Below are 9,489 nucleotides of genomic sequence, written 5' to 3'. Positions count from 1 at the left end.
ACAGCATTGTGCAAGGGAGACAAGCCCAATTCAGGTGCAAGGAAAAATCCTCCCACTTCTCTAAATTCAGCCAAGGTCTATTCAGCCCTGCTCTGAATCATCCAGGAAGGGCCAGGCACACCTCAACACTCCCAGTGGCTGTCTACAGAGAATGTACACCATCAGCTCCTCTCACTCCAAAACCAGACAGTCAGTACACAAACAGGCAAAGACACACAGAATGGTTAAACAAGAAAAGGCATACTTTCTAAAAGTTGCATTTTCAAACTCACAATTTAAAAAACATCTTTACTAAAATATGTGTTACTAAATTCTGATTCAGAGAGCCTAAACATTATTTTTCTATCTTGTTCCAATGGGACGTTATACTTGTCAGATGTTACAAAGTATTTTCCGTTCCATCCTATGCGACCGATAACCTTTCAATAGTGAATACCAAAATTGGCAGTATTTCGCTATCAGGACATGTCACCCACAACAGTACATTTCCCACCTTTCACATACACTGCACCCTGCCCAGGGGGGTACCTTGGGCCTACCATCGGGGTGCCTTATATGTAAGAAAAGGGAAGGGAAGGGCCTGGCAAGTGGGTGCACTTGCCAGCTCAACATGGCAGTTAAAAACTGCACACAGACACTGCAGTGGCAGGTCTGTAAAGGGCAACTCATGCGGGTGGCCCAATCGGTATGGCACGCCCACTAGTGGCATTTGATTTACAGGCCCTGGCAGAGTCAGTGAACTTTACTAGGGGGTTACCAGTAAATCAAATATGCCAATCATGGATAACCAATCATGATAATTTACACAGAGCATATGCACTTTAGCACTGATTAGCCGTGGTAAAGTGCCCGCAGTCCTATAGCCAACAAAACAGTGGAGGAAAAAAATAGGAGGAAGAAGCAAAAAGTTTGGAGATAACCCTGCAAAGGAGGCCAAGTTCAACGGTTTCTGTTTATCAAAAATGGTTATTTTAACAGGTTTGACAGCAGGTGTTTAGGCTGTTGCAGTCAGGCTACACATGGTAGACTTGAAGCCATGTAGTACAGGTGAATCCTATGGGTGGCACAATAAGTGCTGCAGTCCATAGGTGGCATTTGACTCCAGGCCCTGAGGGCCTTTCCAACACCATATATAAGGCAAGCTATAGGCAAGGTAAATATGTTAGTCAGGAGTATGCTATTCTAACTATGTTTCAAGTAGCACAAACCCTCTGTTTCTGTTTAGCAGGGGGGTAGTCCAGAGAGTTATTATGGCAGAAAAAATAGAAACAGGCATACAATATTGGCTGACCATGCAGAAAATATGTATTAGCAATTCTGAGAGCATGCAATTTATCATCAGATTAGTTAAACCAAGCCCCTCTTACTCAGCTACACTTCCAGAACTGTCTGCTAGCAGTTAAACACTTCATAGTCCACAGTGCTTCTAAAACTAATTGTTTGCAAATCAGACATCTTGATCATTGAAAGGATTAAGGAGTGGCGGGATGTCTCTTTTCGAAATTCCAGAATGTGAGAAGACCTGTTTCCTGAAGTTAAGGTTAAGGCTCTGGATGTTTGATAGATTTTTGATCTATCTATGAAGGACTCACTAAATGCAATGTATAGTTTCAATTATTTTACGTGGAGTTTCTTAAGACAAGCCCTCCCTTTTATCACAAAGAACAACATGCATTAATGGTTGCTACTTGTGTTTTGTTCAAAATGGGATCATTGCAACAGCCTATGTGTTGCACTATGTAACTGTGCATTGTAAAATCCCTGGAGATTTCAAATGCTGAGGGTGATTTATCTAGAAGGCTTCCTGTTTTCTGTTTTTACAGATAAATACAGACAGAAAAACATTTATTTTCTTGTCTCGATTTTTTTAAAAATGTGGATAAAAAAGGAAATTGGTTGCTTTTTGAGTGACTCCAAATACACTTTGCCATGACTGCAAGGCCAAGTACTGTGTGGATTATTAGGTATGGGGGTTAAAAAAAAAGACATTTTAGTAAAGAGGCTTAAACAGCAGTAGCTAAGCACAAGGCTGAAACTGAAATGTGCATATTCTTCTGCGGGTGTTCATATCACTAAAACCTGGCAGGTATTCAACCATGACTGCATATTAATTGGTTAAATAAATGTGGAAATATGCCAGTCTCAGCTTTACTTTTTTTCACACAACCCATAATAAATATGGATAAATGCTGATAAAGTTGACAAAAAGTAAATATGGATAAATATAGACTGAAATGACAAACAAATAAATGCCACAAAACCGGGAGCCCTATTCATCCATCAGCTATAAAATTGTGGTCATATTTTTCAGCCATGACATAATATACATTGACTTGAAATTGAACAACAAATTCAAATAAGTGATTTTAATTGATGAATTAGACTTTTCATTTTCTGCCTCAATCTTGTCTGGTCCAAATATGTCATCACAGCTTATAAAAATGATCCCTCCTGACCTACAATCATTTGTTACCTATGCTTCCTATAGCGAAATTGGTTCAGATGGGAGGGCTTGCCTCCAGTGTCTTACATCCAAAAATTTGGAAGAAATTCCCCTTACAACTAGGACAGATGAGCACCATCAATGCAACTACTGAAATGTTGAATAGATTATTTTGCTAGTGTTTATAACTACGACACTACAGCTGGTCTTGTTTTCTCTGGGCCAAGATGCCAGTTCCAGTTAATGTTGTGCATTATATGAAGCAAATCAAATGAAATCAAAATTGTCAACTGAGCTGTAGGCTATTGCTGGTCAAAAATATTTACACCCATAAACTTAGGGGTAGATTTACAAAATGGGCAGCATATTCTCCATCAAAGTTGTGGAATCTGTCATGGGAAAATTTAACTTGTATGTGAAAAATGTTTGATTGCTTGCGTCAAATGGAGAAATCTGCCATAAATATTTATGACTGGATTTGTACCACTAAAGTGGGGATACATTATCACTGCCCACTTATGTAGTCTTTGTAACATCTGTGAAGGTGTTTGGAAGTATGTTAGGAACACTATACTTACCTGGCGCCGGGAAACCCTTTTTGGGTAGCTGTTGCGCCTTACAAATTAAATTAACATAACATAACATAACATAACATAACATAGCCTTCACATTAACCCCTTCGGTGCTCATGACGGAACGGTTCCGTCATGAGCCACGGTTGAGCTGTGCTCATGACGGAACCGTTCCGTCATGACCACGCCCGCGCAGGAAAAGATCAGCACAGCAGGGGAATCCGTCCAGCATGGAAGGGGTTAAAGCCTAGCAGCCTCTTCATGGACCACTGTTACAGAACTAGCTCCATCAACCATGAGTGGAAATACTCCAGTATATGTCAGGGGCTAATCCACAGCCCACTATAGCAGAGTTCCTTCACTGGTGTGGATGGAAGAGTCTGTGCAGTGAGATGATCACCATTTGCACAACGATCAATAGGATGATTATGCCGCTAGAGGTAAAAAAGACAAATCTCCGTTTTTGACTGCTACTCCCCTACTCTAAATAAACCTATTCATCTCTCCCCTGGAGCAAAGGTGAAGTTAACAGAGGGGCTGTTATTACAGTACAAATGGTTGACTCTGGATAATCCATGCATATGTCTGTGGTGGAGACAAAAATCTCAAGGCAACAATATCCAATTGGTAGAAATTGTGTTCAAGATACAAAGTCAGATTGGTCAATTGTGCTGAATGGTTCTCTCAGATAATTCTTTCTCTGTAGATTGACTGGTGATCTGACACAATCAGTGCATGATGTTGATTGTCTGAAGCTAGACAGAGTTGTGCATGACCTGGACTCTGCTTGAAGGAGCCTATATTAGAACGTCTTCAGATTGGATCTAAGTAGGTCAAAGATCATAAGTCTTACCAAGTATTATTACTGCCAGGTGTACCACTCCTCAAGCTGTTTAAAATAATTTGTCAATTGTTTTCGCAGATATCATTTTGCTGGTCGTTAGTACTTCCACAGTATTGGCATAATATCCCAACTGATCATGCAAACATTTTCAGGACTTAGTGCACTAGCAGTTTTGCTCAGATGTAGCTAGGGATCACACACTTTCTAAACAAGCCCTGGGACTGGGTTGTTAGTACACAGCTTCAGAATGCTAGTGCTGACTATTGACTGCTCTTTCTGTAGACCACAAAGCCTCCAATCAGGCACAACAGAAACCAAGCACTGTAAGCTCCAAACAGTAGGCAAATCACCAAAGGAGGCAAGCACTCAACTGGCCAGTTCACAGGTGAGGAAGCTGTCTGACCCAAGCGAGCTATCATGCCTTCAGTACAGAAATAAATACAGACAACTAAGAACATCTATGTTCTCCCCTTAGCAGTATGTTTAGGAAATGTTTTCTCTAAGCTTCACAAAGTTAACTGTCCCAGCCAGACCAGATTTTGAGAGAAGATGTAATCCATTTAGAGCAATTTCTAAGCGTAAAATGTAACAGAAGTAAACTTCCCATGTGTATTCATTTGTTCTCATTCTTGTGTAGTGCACTCTAGCTAGTGGTGTCATCATGCTTTACATTAGAGTAGAATTTTAGAGACAAAGGGGCATATTATCAACGGCCAGCGATAATTATCGCTGGCCATGTTTAGCGATAATTTTGTTATCGCAGGCTATCTCTGGAATTTATCGCCCTGGTAGCGCGTTATTAACAACGCATTTCTCCAGGGCGATAACAATCCCAGAGATAGCGAGGTTATCGCCGTTTTGTAGGGAATATCGCTGGTTTTCCAGCGATGTTCCCTGCAAAACCAGCGATAACCTTGCTGATACGACCCACAGTTCGCTTTGTGTTACTTTTCGGGACAAACCAATGATAATACCAATTTGCGTTAGTTTGCATAACCCCAAAAAGGTTTTGTGTTGGGTTTGTGTTAAAATAGTAACTCAAACATGATGCAAAACCTTTATAAATCTTGGCTGGAATGTTTTAGGTTACCTTAACATCATTGTGCTGTTTTAAAAAATAGAACTATGGCGTCAAAATGTCTTAGGTTACATTTATATAGCAGTGGCGGCTCCTTCAGAGCCATGCTGGACATATATATACTACACTAGGGATAAAGATTCCCTGATACCTTAGAGTGGCAGAGGATGACGGTCTTGATAGTAGCATTTTATAACTGTTTAGAGCCTATTAATAGTGGAGCAGGAAGAAAGGAGGAGCAAAACAAAGGGGTTGGGTGGATAGAACAAGATGAGGGAAGAGGGTGAAAATATGTGAGAGGGGATTTGGAGGGGCTGTTAGAGCATATTTTAGTACAGCTCCAGCAGTCAAAAAAGATGTGGGTATAAAGGCGAAGAAGTAATGTCTAATGGTAGTGATCATTTCATCATATTTTAATGAGACAGAGAACGAAATAGAAGGTACTGGTTTGGTCAGGAAATGTAGAGAAACAAGATGAGGTAATATTGTGGAGTTCAGGGTGAATAAAGTGTAGAGGTGTAAGTGGAAGGGGAGGGTGAATATTGGAGAAAGAAGAACAGATGGGAGAAGAGAGTGGATGAACAGCTAGGACAACGCGCAAAGAAGGAGTTGGATCATAGGATACATTTGTAGCAGGGGAAGGGCTGGGGTGTGGATACACAATAGAGGTCAGACTGCTATGTTCTGATTGACTTCTAATTCAGGCTTCCTCCTTTTTGTGACTCATCAGAACATTTAGGCATCTCATTTCGTCTGTAAGTGAGTTGCTGAGAAATGTAGCAGCTCCAGAAGGGACCAAGAGCTGCTACAATGTGTTTTTAGGCTTTTAGATGAAAAAAAACGAGGAGAAATTAATACATTTCTCCTCGTTGTGCCTCTCTACGCCTCCAGGATTACGATTTCCCATATATTTGGAATTGTGTCAGGTTCCATGGGTGTTGAGTGGAAAAACCCACAGCAACACCAATGGGATGCCCCTTTCACGCAGAGTGCTGCCTGTAATGGGCCATATTTACAAGGACAGGAAAAGCCACACCGGGTGGTTTTTCCTGTCCTTTTAAATATGGGGCAGCAAAGTGCACCACCGGAGAGTTGCAAAGAGTGACGCACCGGCGGCACAAGGGGCTTGTAAATAAGCCGCTTGGTGGTATGAGTTGGGCAAGTGCTGCTTGTAACAAAGTATTGCATGCCTGCAGCGTATAGTCGTTTTTTGATTTATCCTGGTATAATTGCCTCATCCACAAATGTGAGTTAGTGGGCAAATCGAGTTAAACATCTATATTTTCACGTTTTCAGAAACTGTTTATGGATTTAGAGGTAAAACATATGTATATAAATATCATCCAGGTATTATAGTAAATTAAAGTTTTTAAAAAGTATTTATGTCTTTGAGAACACACCATAAAGGATTCTGGACCTTGGTGCTAGGATTTCACCACAGATTCAAAGCAGGCCTAAAATGAAACGTTTAACATTTCTCCAAGTCTGCTATTAAACATTTTGCACATGATGGAAAGGTAATAATAATAATTCCAGATTTGTAAAGCGCAAATTATTACCCCTAGGGGTATCCAAGAGCTGCGGGCTTTCTGGAGATTAAGTGAGCTATTGCCCAGAGTCACATGATGGTGAGGTGAGCAGTGGGTTGGGCTGGAGGAATGAGTTGGCTAATTTACATAGAGGGAGGGTTGGTACAGGCAGACTCCTGGGCCTCAGTCTGCTTTACAGGAATCGTCGCACTGACCTGTAGGACAATCACAAATTGCCTCAAGGGCTGGTATGACGGGTCACTGTGTGGGCCGTTTTTTGGCTGTTTGTGGGCCTGTTTTATGTTTACTATTGATTTGCATGATATTAAAACAAACACTGCCTGCAGCAAGCTCAAATCCATGCAGTCTTCCATACCTTGCGGAGCATCGATATAGTGTGTCTTTTCAAGTTCAAACTGCCCCAGTTAGGAAACGTTGGTCACTTTTATTAGCTAGCTAATTCAGTAACACAGGGCACTTATATTTTAGCCCCCAGGAATAATTTCTTTCCCAGCCTGACCTTGATTACAGGTTGAAATACAGAGTACATGGAATAAAAAATATATCCGTACAAAGAGGCATATTCACAACAAAGTGGCGATGCATGTTGTTAAGCCAAGAAGGCTAATAACACGCTTCGCCACTTTAGAAATGCACGGCTGCACCATATTTACTAGAATAAGGTGCAGCCCTGCGTTTCCCTCCTACGCTGCTGCTAAATTGAGCTGCCTCGCACCAATGCAGGCACCCTTGCACCATAGTGAAAGGGTGCCTGTGTTGAGGGGAAGATTGTTTATGTGCAGGAAGAATGCTGGTTTGTAACTTCTATGTGTGCTGCTTAATGCAGAACACATAGAAGGTTGCAAAGCGGCATTTCTCCTTGTTTCACCTGTTTAAGACCTGGTTTTCCCTGTCTTCATTTTGGTGCTACCTCCGATGTACCCTGGTCTTGTAAATAGGGGGGCAGTGTCAAAATCAATGGATTTTGCAGTGGAACGCCTACCACCATTCCCATTGCCATCCCCTTTCATGCTAAGTGTAAAGTGAAAGGGGGCCTTCTTTACAAGGCAGAGTTAAGCCTTGTAAATAAGGCAAAGCTACTACCGCCATCACAACATCACAGAAAGTTACGTTGTGGTGGAGATAGGGTCTTGGAAATATGCCCCAAAGTAGGCAAAAGAGGAGGAATTCACTGGGTGCAATATTTTAATTGTTCTCACTCAAAGCTTTTCCTGCCAAGACCATGGCTTCAACAGGACCTCTTCCAATACCTATTTGAATTTGTAAGGGCTTCTTTGGATACAGCGTGCTGCCTTGCTCAGCTGACAGATTTTGACTTCCCGAAAAAATTCCAAGTTCCACAGTAAAGCTTCCAACCATCCTGAATATGGTTGGCGTATCCGACAAGGGGTCCATCACAGGCATCACAGGCAGCCTCAAATCTCACCTAGATCCCAGTTTACCGTGACCACTGACTAAAAATGGTGCTTTGTACTTTCTGGCCCTACTTTCACCTAAATCTTTCAAAATTCAGCTCTACAGTTCCCTTTATTGGATTCTTGTACTTCTGGGGTAGTTTCATTCATTAGAGGTTATTCTATTTTTCTAATACATTTTGAGATTTTTATTGCTTGGTGTTTTGGTTTTATTATTGTTTACTGCATAAACAGTGTAGACCTGTCTACTTAGTCTACTTTGTGCCGTAGATACCATGCGGTTAAACTTAGGTTAATTCAGTGACTTTGAGTGTTCACCTTGACACCATTTGTAACTATTATTTGAGGTGGGAAGACACCCATCGCAATTTCTTACAGGTAGAATGTTTTAAATATTTCTGCCTTTGTTTTAAATTTTCTGTGGCACTTATTATTTTGTATATTTCTGCTGTTTGTTGACTATTTTATGTCAAGATCGGAAGCAAGTATTATGCTTGAGTATTGCAGCACTTATTTACAATTAAAATTAGAGAAACAGAATGTCACTAGAGTCCATATAAGTCTCAACCCAGGAACCATCTTCATTTTTTATTTGCTGCTCCTTGACAGCTAAGTATCTTGTGTGAATGGGTTTTAAATGCTTAGGCCTAGAAGTGTATTTACTCTATAAGTACTGTTTTAATTCATCATAGTGTATATGCTGTGGTATTTTGTAATAGATTTCTCTTTTTACCGTTTTATTTAATTAAATATATTAATGTGCTAGAGAGTTGAATTTTAGTCTGTTTAGTTTGTCCCAATTTATGGGATTTATAGTACAATATTTAAGGGTACCATAATGCTTTGGATGTTTAATTGATTGTATAGTGTGCATCTCACTGCTTATTTATGCTGGCGGGGGGCGCGGTGGTAATAAACTCAGCGCAAGGCAATTTTTTATTGTACTTTCGTTGAGGAGGCACACACTCTGAGGGTTAATTTCTGGGGTTCCTGTATACATACATATATATATTTATATCAACACTAAACCCTTTCAAGCATATGAACATTAAGGAGAGAATGGGTTTTACTGAGATAGGGACACATTGTGGGTGAGGATTTTCAGGACTAAGTACTGTGAATAGTTAGTAGTTGAATTGGAGGAGTCAGGGAAGAGAGACATTTGATGAAAGTGATGAGTCTTCAATGAAAAAAATGCTACAGGAGGAGATAAGGGCCTCTGTGAAGGAGGTGGTGAATCTGTTATCGAAAGGAATAGAAAGACTATTAATATTTCAGGAAATGACCATTGGTCCTTGGATGAGGATGAAGGAAGTAAAGATAGAAAATCTGAGAAAAGAAAGATGTAAAAGAAGATTATTGAGTTGGACAACAGGTTATGGCCTTGGAAAAGAGGTGGACAAAGCGCCACAGAGAAGAAGGATGTCCATTGCGGCACAAAAGATGGTGTCCCTGGCGGTACAAATGAAATTCAGGCTAGACCTGAGGATTTTCATGCCCATGACTATGGGGAAGATGAGTTTATATTAGATGATTATGACAATGATGGTTGGGACATGCACGATGATAAGAATGAGAAATAAATGA

Source organism: Triturus cristatus, chromosome 5_1, assembly GCF_964204655.1.
Source record: "Triturus cristatus chromosome 5_1, aTriCri1.1, whole genome shotgun sequence".
NCBI classification, from domain to species: domain Eukaryota; kingdom Metazoa; phylum Chordata; class Amphibia; order Caudata; family Salamandridae; genus Triturus; species Triturus cristatus.
This window is presented reverse-complemented; position numbering follows the sequence as displayed.